Source organism: Balaenoptera physalus (assembly GCF_965194825.1).
Source record: "Balaenoptera physalus genome assembly, chromosome: X".
Classification (NCBI taxonomy): domain Eukaryota; kingdom Metazoa; phylum Chordata; class Mammalia; order Artiodactyla; family Balaenopteridae; genus Balaenoptera; species Balaenoptera physalus.
In genome coordinates this window covers 101563454-101583153 of record NC_138903.1, presented here as the reverse complement: position 1 = coordinate 101583153, position 19700 = coordinate 101563454, and the positions used below count along the sequence as shown (strand labels likewise).

Below are 19700 nucleotides of genomic sequence, written 5' to 3'. Positions count from 1 at the left end.
CTGGCTCATATTCTTCTGGGTCATGGGAGCACTGCAATGTGTCCTCCTTGGCCAGGGTATAGGGGATTCCTGTGCCCTTCCTCTTTACCAGCAACTTGGAGGAATGTAAGCAGAGTGTGACCTTCTCTGAAATAAACTTTGGAGGTCTTCCGGTCAAGAGTATGGCTTCTGACTTTCAACTGAAGAGCTGCAAGGCAAAATGATCATCATGAAGTGAATAACACAACGTAAAATCATATGGCAGGAGACTAAACTTCAAAGGCTCTTTCCTTGCTTAAAACACTTTAAAAATGTTTTCTATTCCCTCCTGAATAGAGAATGTAGGAACACTTCCCACATTTTCTTCTCAAGTCCCTCTCTTCCCTCCCTCCCCCTTTTGCCTCCCTCCTCTTCACTAAAATTTTCAAAGCAGCTTTATAAAGCTTCGGGGCTTCAAATTCCCATTTAAATTGAACCCCTTTCCAAGGTGTTTTCTGTGGGGTTATTGAGGTAGGTAAACTCAAATTTATGTAGAGCTACCTCAGAGCCCAGTCCTCAGTTCAGTGACAAGAGTCTCTGGTTGGGAATATTTCTGCTGCTCGTAGTAAATCCAGTACCTGAAGATTCAGAGTTCAAGTGTCTGCCTTCAAAATGTTTCCACAGTTGAATGACTGAATTATCTGCAGTTTGTTTATTGGTCAGGAAGCTGTGACAAAACCAAATCTCCACCTTCATTTAGCACTCCAGAACCAGCCTCACCGTGCCCTCTGATGTGCCAGAATCATTTGGGCAGTGCACCCTCCTCAGAGTTCTGAGGCCTGAGCTGGGCCTCTGTGTTGCCTCTGTGTTCCCTTTTTGCTTTTACTGCTTATTTAACCAATTCCTTGTGTTAGACTGTGTTGAAATACCTAATATAGTATCTATTTTTCTATGGAAGTATTTTTTATTCAGATTGAGTCAGTCAGGAGATTTGCTGCATTTCCCATCATTTTAAAGATTTCTGACACTGACCCAAATTCTATGCAACAAAAGAGGCCAAGAGAAGGCTAAAAGGGCAAAAAAAATTTTGTAAGTCCTTCATTCCTTCATTTAATTTAATCCCCTGCAATTGGTCTTTAAGGAAGAGAAATACACGGAGGTCATTTGTGAGTGTGTTTTGGTCTAGTCACAACTTCCCTGAGCTGTACGCTGGATCTCTACATGTATCCGAGGATTAGAAGAGTGCTGAGATAGTAATCCTCTCAAATGCCCAACTCCCTGGCCAGTTCTTTCTGGCTACAAGGAGCCTCAGCTATTTACTTTTTGTGCCACAAAAATATTAACAATTTCCTCCTAGGTGTGCATTTACAGAAAATGATTGAGAAGCATTGGTCTATTGCATTTCATGCAGATTCTCCTAAAACCTCTACATTTGGTGTTCCCTAAAGTATATTCTGTGGAATAATTGTCTCTCCTGAGGTTAGCAGGTGTTACAAGGAGGAAAAAAAATATTCCATGACCAAATAAATTTGGAAAGTTCTGGATTAAATAGCAGACTAACCATAGGTCCTAATTTGCCCAGGACATTTCCAGTATGTGTTTGTTGTCTCTGTGTAATTATTAATAAATTCCCTTTGGCTCTCAGAATTGGCCTAGTTTGGATGATTAGTTATAGGTCATTGTATTTTTGAGTCACAGAGCTTATGCAGCATTTCCAACACTTACTTGTCCCTGGATCTTTTTTTCAGTGAGTGTTTTAGGGGCTCCATGGAGTATATTTAGGAAAGAACCATTGTATTTGGATCTATTTGATCTCTATGACTGTAAGAGTATTTTGGCAAAGTAAAAAGCATTTAGTTTCATGAGGCCCATCCCCCTGCTTCCGGGCAGAATAGAAGAAATGTGAACTTATAATCCACAAGACTGGCCCAGGACAGACTTTCATGGCTTGGAATCTGAAGCTGACTGAGATGTTACAAGGCAGGGAACTTGATGTTGCAACTGTTAGTTTTAGGATAACTCTCCCTTCTTTCTATATTTTTTGAATCAGAGACTGGAACCGCCACAGGAGGAGAGAGAGAAAAAAAAGGTGCTTCACATAAGATCCCCATTCCCAGGATTTTACTCCTGGATTCTATACTGAGTCTTTATTTTTAATTGAAGTATAACTGATGTACAATATTTTATGTTATAGGTGTACAGTATAGTGATTCACACTATTTAATGGTTATACTCCATTTATAGTTATTATAAAATATTAGCTATATTCCCTGTGTTGTACAGTAGATCTTTGTAGCTTATTTTATACATAGTAGTTCGTACCTCTTAATCCCCTACCCTATCTTGCCCCTCCTCCCTTACCTCACCACACTGGTAACCACTAGTTTGTTCTCTGTATCTGTGAGTCTGTTTCTTTTTTGTTGTATTTACTAGTTTGTTGTATTTTTAAGATTCCATGTATAAGTGATACCATACAGTATTTGTCCTCTGTCTAATTTCACTTAGCATAATACACTCCAAGTACATCCATGTTGTTGCAAATGGCAAAATTTCATTTTTTCCTATGGCTCAGTAGTGTTCCATTGTGCATATATGCCACATCTTCTTTATCCATTCATCTGTTGATGGACACTTGGGTTGTTTCCATACCTTGGCAATTGAAAACAATGCTGCTATGAACATTGGGGTGCATGTATCTTTTTGATTAGTGTTTTTTGGGGTTTTTTTTTGGATATATACCCAGGCATGGAATTGCTGGGTCATATGGTAGTTCTATTTTTAGTCTTTTGAGAAACCTCCATACTGTTCTTCATAGTGGCTGTACCAATTTACGTTCCCACCAACAGTGTACACTGGCTCCCTTTTCTCCACATCCTTGCCAACATTTGTTATTTGTATTCTTTTTGATGATAGCCATCCTGACAGGTGTGAGGTGATGTCTCATTGTGGTTTTGATTTGCATCTCCCTGATGATTAGTGATATCAAGCATCTTTTAATGTACCTGTTGGCTATCTGCATGTCCTCTTTGGAAAAATGTCTTTTCAGGTCTTCTGCCCATTTTTTAATTGGGCTGTATGTTTTTTTGATGTTGAGTTGCATAAGCTATTTATATATTTGGGATATTAACTCCTTATTGGCCATATCATTTACAAATGTGCAGAAAAATCTTTTGACAAAACTCAATATCCATTTATGATAAAAACTCTCCAGAAAGTGGGCATGGAGGGAACATAGCTCAACATAGTAAAGGCCATATATGACAAGCCCACAGCAAGCATCATACTCAATGGTGAAAAACTGAAAGAATTTCCACTAAGATCAGGAACAAGACAAGGATGTCCATTCGCGTCTCTCTTATTCAACATATTAGAAGTCCTAGTGACAGTAATCAGACAAGAAAAAGAAATAAAAGGAATCCAAATTGGACAGGAAGAAGTAAAAGTGTCACCGTTTGTAGATGACATGATAATCTACATAAAAAATCCTAAAGATGCCACCAGAAAACTACTAGAGCTCGTCAATGAATTTGGTAAAGTTGCAGAATACAAAATTAACATACAGAAATCTGTTGCATTTCTTTACACTAACAATGAACTATTAGAAAAAGAAGTTAAGGAAACAATCCCACTTACCATCACATTAAAAAGAATAAAATACCTAGGAATACACTTACCTAAAGATGCAAAAGACCTGTACTCTGTACTCAGAAAACTATAAGACATTGATAAAAGAAATTGAAGACAGCACAAACAGATGGAAAGATATACCATGTTCTTGGATTGGAAGAATTAATATTGTTAAAATGACCACACTACCTAAGGCAATCTACACATTCTATGCAATCTTTATCAAAATACCAATGGCATTTTTCACAGAACTAGAAATAATAATTTTAAAATTTGTATGGAAACACCAAGGACCCAAAATAGCCAAAGCAATCTTGAGAAAGTACAGAGCTTGAGGAATCACAGTCCCTGACTTTAGACCATACTACAAAGCTAAAGTAATTGAAACAGTATGGTACTGGCACAAAAACAGACACCTAGATCAATGGAACAAAATAGAAAGCTCCAAAATAAACACGTGTACTTGTGGCCAATTAATCTATGACAAAGGAAGCAAGAAATATACAATGGAGAAAAGAAAGTCTCTTCAATAAGTGATGCTGGGAAAACTAGACAGCTACATATGAAAAAATGAAATTAGAACATTTTCCAACACAAAATACAAAAATAAACTCAAAATGAATTAAAGACCTAAATGTAAGATTGGAAACAATAAAACTCCTAGAGGAAAACATAGGCAGAAAACTCTTTGACATAAATCGCAGCAATATTTTTTTTGGATCTGTCTCATAAAGCAAAGGAAGTGAAAGCAAAAATAAACAAATGGGACCTAGTTAAACTTAAAAGCTTTTGCACATCAAAGGAAACCATTGATAAAATGAAAAGACAATGTACTGAATGGGAGAAAATATTTGTAAATGATATGGCTGATATACTGACGCTTAAGAGTTGCACTGATCCCAATTCTGGAGTTCCATTCCTTCAGCTCTCAGATGACTTTCAACTAATCTCTCAGTTAAGGTGTTAGTGAATAAGAACTTGAAAATAGTGAAATGCTTTCTTCTTTTGAAATCTTGAACACTAAAAATATAAAACAGATAAAAGTGAAGTTGCACCAGTTGAAGTATAAGAAAAGTGGGAAAGAGAGGCATACTCTCTCAGCCTCCCTTCTTCTCCCCTTGCCAACTCCTTCCTCTACCACCATAGTGAAACTTGATCCACATACTCAAAGTCATGGAGCTCTATGTAGAATAAGGAACTAATGGTTTATGTTATCACACTCTAATGGTATAGACTGTGGTTAAACACACAGAATTAGGATCAGACAAATCTAGATCTGAATCTTGCCTTTGCTTCTTTCTACCTGTATAACAATTACCAATTTAAATAAATTTTTTGAGCATCGGATTCTTCATCTATAAAATATGGATAAGATTAACTTTTGGTAGGTTAGTTTGCAGGTTAAATTATATAGTGCTTATAAATTGGCCTAGTTCCAAGCAAGTACTGTATGACAGGTAACTAGAAATATTAGAAAGAAAGTATAAGGTGAAGAGCTAGGTTTTGCTGTCATACAGACCTGGATTTGAATTCTGATTTTGATCAAATATGTATGACCCCGGGAAGTTTACTTAATCTCTCTAAGGATTAGTTTCCTCATCTGTCAAATTGGAATATTAACAGCTATCTAACTCATAGGATTTTGTACATGTATGAGATAAAGCATGTAGTGTCTAGCACAGTGCATAGGATATAGAAAGTACTGCATTATTAGTATTATTTTTGTTTCTATTATTATTTATGCTTTTAATATAATTAATATTTTTGCTTCTATAGGGATTTGAAGATGACAGAGAATTTAAGGCACCAAAGAATTGTTATATGGCATTGGAGTTATGTAGGTCCCATGACAGGTAAGTGGGATAAGAGACCCTAATATAGTTGGGCACTTTCATTGAAATAATTCCTTGTAAAATGAATGCTGTACACGTAGATTGCTCATGAGAATCACCACATTGCAACTGTGGCCAAAAATGTGGTAACAGACTTCTTCAATCTAAGTCCTGGGGTGAGGGTGGACAGTTGATTCCAAGACAATAATGAATTAGAGTAATTCATGAAAAAAATTCAAAATTTTTACTTTTTCAATTGGAATATTATAAACTTTAGCACAACTTAAAAATAAAGTACTTCCATTGAATTTACTATCTTACAGAAATAGCAAGTGTGAGTTTCCTTGTGAACTATACTCTTGGTGACCCCAACTGAAATACTTACTGACTTGGCTAATTTATGTTACTGCTTATGAGCCAACTGTGCCCTTTTGGTGAACCGACTCTTGCACCTCAATTTCTGAGTAATTTAGGCTCTTAGAATCTCTCCTTAGTCCCTGTAGGTTAATCATTCAGCACTCAGGACAAAGGCCACACTCATTAAGAAAATGGAAATTAAGTGCCAGAAAAGTTTGAGCACATTAAAAACTTCTTCCTGTGAGAAAGTGTGGACTTTCCCCCTGAGTGATTTTTCTATAATGCAAATGTGATTATGAAACTCTCCTGCTTAAACTTTTCAGCGTGTTACTATTGCTGTCATGATAAAGATCAATTCCATTGCATGAGGTACAAGGCCCTTCGTGATCTGGCCTTTCATTGGTTCTTCACTATGTTGCTTATCTCTGAGTACATACCTTTTCCCACCACCCCATTCCCTTGGTTCTTCCCGCCTCCACCAACAGCCTTCTCTCTCTGTCTTTCAACCACACTAAACTATTTGTAGTTCCTTAGCCATGGCATGACCTCTCTTGCCTCTAGTCCTTAAAATTTACTACCCTCTCTGCCTGCAACACCCTTCAACTACTCCTAGTTTGGCTGGACTGGCTGATTACTACTTGTTCTTTGTGGGATTAAATGTCATTTCCTACAGAAAGCCTTATGTAAGGAAAGAAAATATCTTCTTTTTTTCCAAATAAAAAAGTATACTTTAACATTTAATATGCTTTAAAAAATACTTCTCCTTGCCCTACAGATTCCATTAACACTTCTTCCTGGTCTCCTTTAGCATCACCCATCTGTTTGCAAATCACTGCTATGGGTAATAAAATGTTCTTAAAGAAGAAATGAAGGAGAGTTCCAAGAAACCAATTTGTGGTTATGTTTGGAATGTCATCCTTCCCCAGGGATTTGGAGAGACTAAAGGCAGAAGAGAAGAATGCTCCACACTTATAAGCTGCCATGATAACTGAGTTGTAGTCCTGACTCTGCAAATAAGTAGTTTTGTTGATTTAGGCATTTCAAAAACTTTTATAGGTCTTTCTTCCCTCATTTTTAAAATGAGAAAATTCAAGTAGGTTAGCATTTCTTGGTGTATATTGCACTAATGTTTTGCTAGGTGTTACTAAAAAAAGGTTGGCTGTACATAGATATATTTGAGATGCTCTAAGCAAAGTTAAGTAGGTTTCTATTCATTATCAAGATCCTGTAATATATTAATGTCTTCTAGGGTTTTCTGGAGGAGACTTTAGTATGAACCATTTTGCTTTGTTTTATTTTACATGTATTAAGCATGAAATCTTTTTGATTTAGAATCTTTTGTAGGACTCATATTCTGTATAATACAGCTGGACTAAATGATTTCTCAGAGACCTTTCCTATTCTGACATATTTTGATTCTTTTAATGAAATTAACCCTTGACTTCTATGTCTTCTTTAGACTCTTTTCCAAAGCACCCTTAAGCATTCATCGCTGATTCATTGATAATCTGATTATTGACACACCCTATGGAGCTGCAGGTGTATGATTTTCATGATTCAATTTCTTGTGCCTTTTCAAATGACTTGATATTTCTGGAATGTACAATTTAGAGGACAGTGACTAGCTTCAACTAGTTGCTTTTCTATATACAAGAGGCTTTGGGGAATTTTGTGTTTGTCATTAGTTATGCCATCTAGGGGGTCATGTTGAAAAACTTTCTAGAGAAAACATTTTGGGAAACCACCTACAGAAATATGGAAAATTTGACAATACTCCTATTGCCTCAGGGCTGTGTGTTCCCTTTTCTAGATTTAGAATGATTAGTTAGGACAAAACAAAATGGAACAGACTTCCCTCTCAGTGAGCTTCTTGTCACCAGCAGTGTTCTGTTTGAAGTATTACAGCTGAGGTAGTTCATGAAATGTCAGGAATGTAGAAGAAGAAATTCTCACATTTGAAGGGGAATTAGACCAAGTTACCTTGGGAAGGTCTCTTGCAGATCTAAGACTGGTCTGAAGTGATGTAGTCCTCTCGTTCTGAATTTTACTTGCACCTTTGGAATCTCTTTTCTGGAGATTAGCCTCCAGAGATCCAACTTAGAACTGAACAAATAATACTTGGAATTTTTTCCTTTCGTCATTAGTAGACCTTTATTCTTCACTTAATTGTACCCTTTGAAAGCCAAGAAATTCAGGCCATGAAGAAATGAGATATTGGACTAAAATTTTACAAATGGTGTAGATGATCAAGAGTAGGTAGTGAAAAATATGGCTTGGATGAGGATGGTATTATACATGTGTGTTACTTCATATATCTAACAAGGAGAGAAAAACTTGGGTAATTGTCCGGGAGGGAAAAGCAGTGAAGTGCCAAATCAAGGGAAAAGTAAAAGCTACACTTTTCCCTGAAACTCTCTCTTCTCTTGTATTATAGAGACACAACTAACACATACAGGGTGAGGGGGAAGATAAAATTAATAGGATACAGTCCTTATCCTCAAGTAGTTGTTAGTTCAATGGAGTAGACAATCAAGTAAGTAATGACAATCCTCTGTAAAATTAGATATAATAGAATTATAGAAATAAGGAATAGGTGCTATGGGAATGTTTTCCTTGTTAGCTCTTTTGTTTTCTCGTTTAAGAAATCATTTCTTTTTCTAAGGTCATATAAATATTCTTTTAATATTTCCTTCAAAAAGTTTTGAAGTTTTCTCTTTCACATTTAAGCCTTGAATTCATCTTGAATTAAATATTGTCTATGGTGTAATATAGGACTTCAACTTCATTTTTTTCTAAATGGGTAATCAGCTTATCCAAGTATATCTTACTGAACCATTCCTCCTTTCCCCACTGATTTACAATGAGCTCTGACATGTATTATTTCCATATGTGAATGAATATTTCGGGTCTCCCTAATCTGTTCTGCAGTACATTGTTGAAGGGAAGCAGTAATAGTGGATATCATTGTTTCCTTCTTGGTTTTAAAGGAAGGAAGGATTTCAAACCTTTAATTATTGAGAATGATATTTACTATATTTTTTGGTTGATACCCTTTATCGTGTTAGCAAAATTCCATATTATTCCTCATTGGTAAGATTAAAAATTTTTGAATCTATATTGAATTTTATTAAAAAATTTGTACCTATTGAGATCATTATACATATTTGCTCTTTTAATCTGTTAAAAGTTGAATTATACCTATGGGTTTGATAATGTTAAACCAGCCTTATTTTCCTGAGATCAACCTAACTTTAATAATGTATTATTATTTTTACACACCACTAGTTTCTGTTTGCTTTTGTTTTTGTTTTTGTTTTTTGTTTTTGATCTTTGCATCTATGATCATGAGTGAGATTTGTCTATAAATTCTGTTACTCATCTCTTACTCATATTGTTATTTTAAAATCTAAAATAAAATAATACTGTGTTCCCTTCTCTTCTAGTCTCTGGAAGATTTTGACAAATCTTCCACTTTTAAGGCTGCTGTTTCTGTAGATATCCTCCTCTTTAATTATTTTAAAACAAGTTTTAAATATGTCTGAACATTTAAATTCTATTGATATAATTTATACAAGATCTATGTATACCCATTTAAAGTGTATAATTCAATTTTTTTTAGTATATTTACACAGTGTGTAACCATCATATAATTGAATCTTAGAACATTTCATCACTCTAAAAATAACCTCATACCTATTAGTAGTCATTCTCTGTTCTCTCTTCAACCTCTCCTTCAGCCCCAGGCAACTATTAATCTATGTTGTGTATCTCTATAGGTTTGCTTATCATAGACATTTCATAAAAATGGAATCATCCAATATGTGGCATTTTGTGTCTGGCTTCTTTTACTTTGTATAATGCTTCAAAGGTTCATCAATGTGTACTTCATCTCTTTTTATGGATGAATAGTATTCCATTGTATGACTATACCACATTTTCCTTATCCATTCATTAGTTGATGGACATTTGGGTTGTTTCCACTCATTATTTATTATGAATAATGATGGTATGAACATTTAAGAACAGGCCTTTGTTTTAATGCCTGTTTCCAGTTCTCTTGGTTATACACTTAGTAGTAGACTTGCTCAGTCATACAGTAATGCTATGTGTAAATTTTAAGAAACTGCCAAACTTTTCCAAAGTAGCTGCACCACTTTACATTCCCCCAACAATGTATGAGGGTTTTATTTCCTCCACATTCTCACCAACAATTGTTATTTTCTGTCTTTTTGATTCTAGCCATCCTAGTGGTCATGGAGTGGTATCTCATTGTGTTTTCTTATTTGCATTTCCCTAATGTCTAAAGATGTTGAACATCTCTTCAAGTGCTTGCTGGCCATTTGTGTATCTTGTTTGGGGAAATGTCTATTTGAGTTTTTTGCTCAATTTTACATTTAATTATTTATCATTTTATGGGAGGTACAAATGTTCTTTACATAGTCGTACATACTGCTAGGTATATACCCAAGAGAATTGAAAATAGGTGTTAAAAAAAGACGTATAAGATATATGATTTGTAAAAATTACTTCCCATTCTGTGGGTTGTCTTTTCACTTTCTTGATAGTCCTTTGAAGCCCAAATGACCTTAATGTTGATGAAGTTAAATTATCAATCACTTAACACTTGTGATTTTGGTGTCATATCTAAGGTCATGAGTATTCATTCCAATGTTTTCTTCTGAGATTTTTATAGTCTTAGCTCTTATGTTTAGATCTATGATTAATTTTGATTTAATTTTTATATATGATGCCTGAACTTCATTCTTTTGCATGTTGATGTCCATTTGTTCCAGCATCATTTGTTCACAAGACTATTTCTTCCCCATTGAATTATTTTGACTCCTTTGTTGAAAATCAGTTGACTTTAAATGTAAGGTTTGTTTTAGTTCTCTCAGTTCTATTCCATGGATCTATATGTCTATTCCTACATCAGTACCAACTTTATCTTGATTTGTGTAGGTTTACAGCAAGTTTCAAAATCAGGAATTGTGAGTCCTCCAGCTTTCTTCTTCAAGTTCACTGATTATTTTGCTAGTTCAAATCTGCTGTTGAACCCCTTTAGTGAATTTATATTATTCACTATTATTGTACTTTTCAACTCCTAAATTTCTTTTTGGTCCTTTTAAAATAATTTCTATCTCATTATTCATTGTCTCTATTTGGTGAGACACTATTCTCATACTTTTCCTTTAGTTTTTAAAACATGGTTTCCTTTAGTTCTTTGATCATACTTAAAGTAGCTGATTTGAAGTTTTTGTCTAGTAAGTCCAATGTTTGACCTCCTCAGGGATAGTTTCTGTGATTTATTTTTTTCCTGTGTATGTGCTGTACTTTCTTGTTTCCTTGCATGTCTCGTAAAGTTTTTTCAAAATCAGACATTTTAATTAATATAAAGTGTCAACTCTGGAAATCAGGTTCTTGCCCCTCCCGTGTTTGTTTTAGTTATGTTAATGTTATTGCGGATTGTTTCTTAGTTACTTTACTAAATTAGTCTTGTAAAGTATTTTTTGTTGTGTGTAAGAACTGAAATCTGTTCACTTAGCTAACTCATGAGCTGATGAATCAACAGAGATTTCCTTAAACACCTAGAACCAAGCAGTCTCCTAATATTTGCTGAAGGACTTTGTGTGCATGTTGGGACATGCCTACAACACTCAGCCTGATAATTGACAACTCTGCCTCAGCCTTTACTTGCTTCTTGAGCAGAGCTTCAAGTTCAGCCAGACATGAGGGCTTAGGGCGTTTTCAGATCTTTCCTGAGCATATGCACATCTCCGGGCATGTGCATAGTCCTATACATTCTTGTGGCATTCTGGATTCCCAGAAATATGTCAGAGATTATTTTTTTTAATAAATTTATTTATTTTATTATTTATTTTTGGCTGCATTGGGTCTTTGTTGCTGCGTGCGGGCTTTCTCTAGTTGTGGAGAGCGGGGGCTACTCTTCGTTGCGGTGTGTGGGCTTCTCGTTGCAGTGGCTTCTCTTGTTGCAGAGCATGGGCTCTAGGTGCATGGGCTTCAGTAGTTGTGGCACGCGAGCTCAGTAATTGTGACTCGCAGGCTCTAGAGTGCAGGCTCAGTAGTTGTGGTGCACGGGCTTAGTTGCTCTGCAGCATGTGGGATCTTCCCAGACCAGGGCTCGAACCTGTGTCCCCTGCATTGGCAGGTGGATTCTTAACCACTGTGACACCACGGAAGCCCCTGTCAGAGATTTTTTAATTGCTTATGGATATCTCATTCCCCAGCTTTTCCTTTCTAGGTTTGTGGTCAGTCTATCATTTGCCCCAACTCTTATCAACCTCCTCACGCAACCTCAAATTCAAACAACTATCTCTAAATAGTTTCATATGAGAAACAGAAAAAAAGTTCTTTCCCTACTTTTTTTCATTGCCATCATTGTTATAATTTAAGTGTTTGAATAATTGTGGATCTATTTTGAACTCTTCTGTTCTATTAGTCTATTTTGCTGTCCTTGTGCAATACCACAATATCCTAATTACTGTAGCTTTATGAGTTTTGATATCTGGCTGTATAAGTCCTCTGGCTTTGTTCTATTTCTTCCACAAAATTATTTGGATATTCCTGGACCTTCAAATTTCCATATATACTTTGGTATGAATTTGACAATTTCTACAAAAAGCTTTCTGGGATTTTTATTGAGATTGTATTGAATATCTTAGATTACTTTGGGGGAGAAATGTCATCATTACAATATTGAGTCTTCCAATTCATTAACATAACATTCCATTTATTTAGGTTTTCTTTTATTTCTTTTCAAAATATTTTATAGTCTTCAGTGTAGAATTCTTGCATATTGTTCATTAGACTTATTCTTAGGAATGTGAGTAGGAATGTGTTAACTTTTGATGCTGTTGCAAATGGTATATTTTTTAAAACGTCATCTTTTGTTTGTTGCTGGTATATAGAAATGCATTTTAAAAATATTGATTTTGTATACAACTGTGGTGTAAGGTCTAAAATTAAGGCCAAGTATTATGGGCAGCCTTGACTTCTGGTAAAACTGGAAGAACCTCTAATGGACTAACTGCAAGTTTTCTTCCCCATTCTTCTCCTGTAGGTAAGGTACCCTAGCTAAAATATCCTCCTTATCAAGGGGACCAGGCATATTTCCTGCTTATTTAAAAGGAGTCCACAGAATTATTTAAACAGGCCAACCACATTATTCTCTACAAACCAGGGTTACCCTATCCTCTTGATACTACAAAGCCTGCCTCCTACAGATCTTGATTACTCACTCTGTTCCTGAGTGTCATGTGGCCTTGTATGATGTGGAGTGCCCTCCCTTGGGCTGTAAATATATATGACCAATAAACTGCTATCATTCTCACCTGTCCAGTGTTGAGTGTCATGTGTTTGCCAGCCCCATAACCGTAGGGCAGCAATCCCTCCTTCACCAACACAGTGAATAGGAGATGATTAAATCGCCTGCATTCTTGCTAAACTCACTTATCTTGTACTGTATTTGAGTATTCTTTGGATTTCCTGCAAACATAATCATGTCTTTGAAAGTAATGTCAGTCTTATTTCTCCCTTTTAAATTCTTGTACCTATTATTTATTTTTCTTGCCTTATTGAACTAGCTAGAACTTCCAGTACAATGTTGACTAATGGTACAGATTGTGGACTTCTTTTGTCTTTCCCAACCTCAGAAGAAAATTTCATTTTATCCCTAAGTCTCTTGTTTGTAATAGTTTTTTTTTTTTCTGTTGTTTTGTTTTGTTTTTGGTAGATACCATTGATCAGATTAAGTGTATTCCTTTCTATTTCTAGTTTTCTAAGAGTTTTCACCATAAATGTGAATTGAATCTTCTTAGGTACTTTTTTTTTTGCATCTATTGAGATGATCATTTTTTCTCCTTTCTTCTGTTAATGTAGTGAATTGCACTGATTGATTTCTAATATGTTAAACCAACCTTTTCTTTCTGGAACAAACTTAACTTGGTTATTATTTTTTTAAGTTAGAATTTTTGCTACTGTGTTCATAAGTTGAACTTTTTCACCAAGAAATATAACATTCTATATCTAATGATGGTTTTTTACCTTATAATCTACTTTTTGTAATATTAGTTTTACTATAGCAACTTTCTTTTTATTAGTGTTTGCCTGATATATCTTATTCTATCTTTTTACTTTTACTTACCTATATCTTTAAAATAGTTTTTAAAAAAGCAACATGGAAATACTTATCTTTTAACTGTAGCATTTAGTCCATTTTTGTGGAATGTATTTACTGATATATTTTAGCTTAAATTTTTTTTTTTTTAATTTTTTTATTTTTATTTATTTATTTATGGCTGTGTTGGGTCTTTGTTTCTGTGCGAGGGCTTTCTCCAGTTGCGGCATGCGGGGGCCACTCTTCATCGCGGTGCGCGGGCCTCTCACTATCGCGGCCTCTCCCGTTGCAAAGCACAGGCTCAGACGCACAAGCTCAGTAATTGTGGCTCACGGGCCCAGCCGCTCCACGGCATGTGGGATCCTCCCAGACCAGGGCTCGAACCCGCGTCCCCTGCATTGGCAGGCAGACTCCCAACCACTGCGCCACCAGGGAAGCCCTTAGCTTAAATTTGATACCTTGCTGTTTGCTTTCTCTTTGTGCCGCTGTTTTATGTCTCCTTTTCTTTCTTTTTTGCCTTACTTTGTATTGAGTATTTTTATCATATCATATTTCCCCATATTAACTTTATACTTAAATATTCTTATAATATTCATAGTGATTACCATAGGTATTGTAAAGTATATCTCTGATTTACTAAATAAATGAGTACTTTTACCTCTTCTTAGACAATTCAGTGACCATAGAATTTTTTAACTCCATTTTACCGTCTCTCTCTTATATGTTATTTTTGTCATGAATGTTAATTCTCTGCATTTTTTAACTACTCAATACATTATTAATAATATTCAGTACTAATTTTGATGTGGCCATGTATTTACCCTTTTGTTGCTCTTTGTTCCTTCCTTCATCTTCAGATTTGTTTTAGTTTTTTTTTTCCCCTGCCCAAATATCTTCTTTAGTAGTTTTCCAACTCTGTGTCTGCTGTTGACAAATTTTCTCAGTTTTGTTTTTTTTGGTCTAAAAATATGTTTCCTTATTAATAGATATTTTTGTTATATCTAGAACTATAATCTGGTCATTTTTTTTTAGTAACTAGAAGTTATGTCACTGTTTTCTGGCTTTTATTTTTCATTTAAGAAGTCACTTGTGAATTTTATTTTTGCTGCTTTGTGAAAAATGAAAATAAATCTTTTTTTTCCTGGCTGCTTTTAACTTTTTCTTCATCTTTAGTTTTTAGAAGTTTTACTATGATGTACTTAGGAGTGGTAATATTATTTATCCTGATTGAAGTTTGTAGGTCTTCTTGAATCTGTAGCTTGATGTTTTTCTTAAGTTTTGGGAAATTGTCTGCCATTAACTGTACCAATAGTGTGTTTTCCTATTAGCTCTCTTCTCCCCTTTGGAGACTCCAATTATATGTATAGTATTTTCACTACACCATCTGTGGGCATTTAGAATACAAAATTGTCTGATACTAAATTCATCTGAACTATTTTAATGGGCACAGTCAAATTCTAATACTGAAAGTATCACTCTAGTAATTAATGTAGAAGACGGCCATGAAGCACAGAGTGGAGGCAAGGAGTATAGTTTTAAAACTATAACTAATCCTGTTTTTGACCACTTTTATGGTCAAAAATAATTTGTTAATTATTTTTGTAATTTGTTTCTTTTCCTGGCTTCCTTTTCTCCTCCCACTTTATAAGTGTGGGTATTCCCCAAAGTTCTATTTTTATATTTCTTATCTTCTTTTCATCTTATACTTTTATAGTTTCAAGTTACTGCTGCATTGTTGTCTATGAGATATATATTTCTCCAGTTTTCATTCCCTTTTCCAAGAACAAGTGCTGCATTTGAAACTGCCCATTGTATATTTACCCACACCTAACACCAGGGACTTTAAAACAAATTTTTTCTGCCACATTTTTGTTTTATGCTCTGATTTCCAGTTTCTGTTAATGGCATGATCATATATTCAGCCACCTGGGCCACTCGAGAGCCGTTCAGCCTCTCTCATCTTTGGCTCCTTCCTCTCCTTTTTTTAAAAAAATTTATTTTGTATTGAAGTATAGTTGAATTACAATGTTGTGTTTCCTTCCTCTCTCTTGAGTCTAACATTCCTTAAGTTATAAGACCTCTAGCGTATTTATCCACATTATCTCCTCCATCCTTTTCTATCATTCTGTTATCAAGACCCAAGATCAGCTCTCATCTCCTGTACTATTTTAAGTTTTCTAACTGGTCTTTCTGTATTCAGTCTCTTTCCACTCTATCTAATAAAAAGTTTCCAGGTTAAGTTTCCTAAAGACTCATCATATGTTATTTACCTGCTCAAAGCATTCAATGGGTCTTCATTGCTTACTGAATAAAATATAATCCTTCAGCCTAGCATTAAAACCCTGCATGATAAGATCCCAACTGAATCTCCATATTTATCTCCCATCATGCTTCAATAGAGACATTTGCTTTAGTCAAACTGGACTGTCATTCTCTACACCTGTTCCATAGATCCCTTCCTTTGTGTCTTTGTTTGGGGCTTTTACCTTTAGTCACAAAAGCATATGACAGTGAATTTCATCTCCTTCATCTGACAACTATCCTTAGGGACATGCAAGATATTCTGGCCTTAAGACATAACACTTCACGTACTCTTTTACTTTCATCTACCAAATGGTTTATTTTTAAAATAAGGTCAAAATGAATAGAGGGAAATGTTGAAACAAAAATCACCTAATAATGATTTGATATTTGGCAGAGAAATGTAACAAAGAAGAGGGGCAATTATGCTTAGACAAACAAATTTTTGATAATCTCAAAGTAGAAAACTTTGTCCTCAGAGCTGGGAAAATTTCCAAAAAGAATTTGCAGCCAAGGCTGGATTACAGGTGAGTGTTCAGGTTGGTTAACAGCAAAATTGAATTGTGGCTCCCAGGCAGTTTTAAAAATCTGTGTCTTTGGTTAACAAGCTCTGAAGATAATTCTACAAGGTAGTTCCAATCATGTCTTAAGCAATAGGGTCATTGTAAAATTAGGGTGTGTGTGTGTACTCTTAAGGTGTCTACTTTGAAAAATGGCCCTCCTTTTATTCTAAACCTATCCTGGGTTTGTTGAGATCTGTCTCTCTCTCCTAAGTTTAAAAGAAAACTGATTTCCTTGGTCTCTTTACTCTAGCACCACACTCTAATTTTGGCCCTAAAGATCTTACCACTCTCATAAGAATTATTACTACCGTATACTGAGCACTTAATATGTGCCTAAAATGTGCAAAGCACCTGAATTATATTATTTAATGCTCACAGCACCCCTGTGAGATAGATATTTATTTTTAACATTTTAAATATAAGAAGCTCAAATCTTGAATAGTTTAAATGACCTGCCATGGTCACATGACTTAGTAAGAAAGAGTTTTGTTTTAGACTCTAAAGTCTTGATCCCTAAAGTCATCCCAAGGTAACCCCAAGGAAATGTGTTCCTATCAAACATCAGAGCTTTCCTGAGTCAAAACCAGAGCTTATTTAAGCTATCCACTCTAAATTCCTTTCCTTGGATCTCTCCCTGATCCTCCTAGGTTTCTCAAGAAGAGCCTTCTTCCAAAGGGGAGGAAGTCTCAGGCCCATCTTATTCCACTAGTTTTATAGGGTTTCAGGAGAGACTCTTTAGAGAGAAAATATTAAATTTAGTGAGAAAACCTTAAAGGATTCAAATAAATATTCCACGTGGAAGCAAGTGTTCTTAGCCTCACTGATCATCATATTGAGAATCCCACTCTGTAGCACATTACTTGTATTATCTCTTTTAACCCTCATAACTACCCTAAGAGGTAGGTAATTATTACTATTTCCATTTTACAGATGAAAAGCCTGAAACATACAAAGATTAAGTAATTTTCTCAGTTGCATAGTTATTATGTAAATGTGAACCTAAGCAGTCTGGTTCCAGAATTCATGCTCTTGTTTACTATGCCATACTGCGTAAACTTCATTTTTCCAATATATTCAATCTATGGAGAGAGTACCATTCTATGGGAGGGAAGGTAAGTCCTCCTCTAAGGATTTAATAGATATTCAACTTCAACAGAATCTGTCTACTATGAAATTATTTCATTTGCAGCTGATTTAGGCCTTCTCCCTTTTTAAGCTCTCAGTAGTAACTGTCACCTGCCAAGTTGATGACCATAATTCATTTGTACCACATCATTCTGCTTCTATTCTCTCTAATCTCTGCAACTTTATAGATAGAGCCCATCTGTTACTAACTTCTAAGAAGACTGGACTTCTAGTTTTATCCTCAGTGTTTCTCAGTTTCTCACCATAAAACCCCAGTTACTAGGTGTTATGACAGTTAATAGGTATTCCAGAAATAAGATTTTATGGGAAACTAAGTTTGGGAAATATTGGATTGAAATTCTGAATCGGCCCCTTATTAATTGTATTAACTTGGTAAATCCGTGACTTAACCTATATGCATCTCATTTTTCCTCTTCAGTAAAATGAAGCTGAATGTATTATTTGCTTCACTGATTTTTGGCAAATATTATGTGAGGTAATGCATGTAAATCACTTTGTATTATGACTTATAACTTGTATTTGACACATGACAGATGCTATTATTAAATTATGATCACTAGTATTATAAGTCAGGGAAGAGCTACTAAGGTTGAACTGTGACCAAGTCTGCAATCTCTTGGTGGAGCATGTCATCCAGATCTTACATGCAGTGGATCCCAAATTCTGCTCAGAGAATGGCTGCTTCAGAATCTCTGCAAATACTTTTTAAAGATGCCCAGGTTCATTTCCTCTAAGATCAGGAACAAGACAAGGGTGTCCACTCTCACCACTATTATTCAACATAGTTTTGGAAGTTTTAGCCACAGCAATCAGACAAGAAAAAGAAATAAAAGGAATCCAAATCGGAAAAGAAGAAGTAAAGCTGTCACCGTTTGCAGATGACATGATACTATACATAAAGAATCCTAAAGATGCTACCAGAAAACTACTAGAGCTAATCAATGAATTTGGTAAAGTAGCAGGATACAAAATGAATGCACAGAAATCTCTTGCATCCCTCTACACTAATGATGAAAAATCTGAAAGAGAAATTAAGGAAACACTGCCATTTACCACTGAAACAAAAAGAATAAAATACCTAGGAATAAACCTACCTAAGGAGACAGAAGACCTGTATGCAGAAAACTATAAGACACTGATGAAAAAAATTAAAGATGATACAAACAGATGGAGAGCTATACCACGTTCTTGGATTGGAAGAATCAACATTGTGAAAATGACTATACCACCCAAAGCAATCTACAGATTAGATGCAATCCCTATCAAACTACCAATGGCATTTTTCACAGAACTAGAACAAAAAATTTCACAATTTGTATGGAAACACAAAAGACCCCGCACAGCCAAAGCAACCTTGAGAAAGAAAAACGGAGCTGGAGGAATCAGGCTCCCAGACTTCAGACTACACTACAAAGCTACAGTAATCAAGACAGTATGGTACTGACACAAAAACAGAACTATAGATCAATGGAACAGGATAGAAAGCCCAGAGATAAACCTACACACCTATGGTCACCTTATTTTTTATAAAGGAGGCAAGAATATACAATGGAGAAAGGGCAGTCTCTTCAATAAGTGGTGCTGGGAAAACTGGACAGCTACATGTAAAAGAATGAAATTGGAACACTCCCTAACACCATATACAAAAATAAACTCAAAATGGATTAAAGTCCTAAATGTAAGGCCAAACACTATAAAACTCTTAGAGGAAAACCTAGGCAGAACACTCTATGACATAAATCACAGCAAGATCCTTTTTGACCCACTTCCTAGAGAAATGGA

General features: G+C 35.3%; 1 protein-coding gene across 1 annotated transcript in view; it reads left to right on the top strand.

Moving 5' to 3' along the window:
- Positions 1-19700, top strand: part of IL13RA2 (interleukin 13 receptor subunit alpha 2) — a 140552-nt gene that overhangs the window by 69790 nt on the left and 51062 nt on the right. The window lies entirely within an intron of this gene.